The following is a 917-nucleotide window of genomic DNA, read 5'->3' on the forward strand; positions in this document are numbered from 1 at the left end:
TTTACTTTTAAAAAGTGGTAATACATTCCGTGTTAAGTATAGTAGTAGGTGCACACGGATCGGAAATCAGGTTATTTTAATGTGCCGTGCAAATAAACAGGCTGTTAGTGTAAGAAATAGTGGGTATAACGCTTAGAATATCGATTAATCGCTATGAAATAATGTTGATAAATTATCTCTTGAAAGTACTATAAAATTAATGTTTCTAGTATTTTCGTACTTGAAGGATAATGAAATTTGAAAAAGAGATGCCAACAGCACCTGGTGTTCCCAGGCGGTCACCCATCCAAGTACTGACCAGGCCCGATGCTGCTTGACTTCGGTGATCGGACGAGAACCGGTATATTCAGCATGGTATGGCCGTTGGCAACTACCTTTTCTTCAATGTCCTGTTAAGGAAGTATGTTTTAAGTAAGAATTGACATTATTAACTATAAAGGCAAGCATATTAACGTCGTTAACATTACTTGGAATATACTAATATTCGAATAAATATTTGAATGTTCGAATGATGAGTGATTCGGATGTTCATAGTGCCACTATGTCCTATCGAGTTTACTATCACGAACCACGTATGAAATTGTATATAAATAAATAAAAATAAATCCTTTATTAAGTATTGATTACAGGAAAAAGGCAAACTTACATTCTTTAATGTACACAATGAAATGTATGAAAGATATTTTTAAGATATGTTTCACTTACCCTTTATAACGCAAGGTAGTTTTCAGTGTAGCATCCTCTTCAGCTGCGAGATAACGTAAGGCAGATGATCATTCAGTCGTGAAGCACTAAAATGTAATATACATTTTAACTATTATCGATAAGAATTATTTACTGCAGGGATGCAAATAAAGTGAGGCAAATTAGTAAATAAAAACCGATACTGTAACTGATAATGTAATTACGTATCTGTA

General features: G+C 33.6%; 1 non-coding gene across 1 annotated transcript; it reads right to left on the minus strand.

Moving 5' to 3' along the window:
- Nucleotides 1-249: 249 nt before the first annotated feature.
- LOC145678030 (5S ribosomal RNA) lies at nt 250-368 on the minus strand. The gene has a single exon (XR_014130172.1). It is a non-coding gene; the product is annotated as a 5S ribosomal RNA (ribosomal RNA).
- Nucleotides 369-917: the final 549 nt, after the last annotated feature.

Source organism: Thermobia domestica, unplaced genomic scaffold (genome assembly GCF_964235325.1).
Source record: "Thermobia domestica unplaced genomic scaffold, izTheDome1.hap1.1 HAP1_SCAFFOLD_1737, whole genome shotgun sequence".
Lineage (NCBI taxonomy): Eukaryota > Metazoa > Arthropoda > Insecta > Zygentoma > Lepismatidae > Thermobia > Thermobia domestica.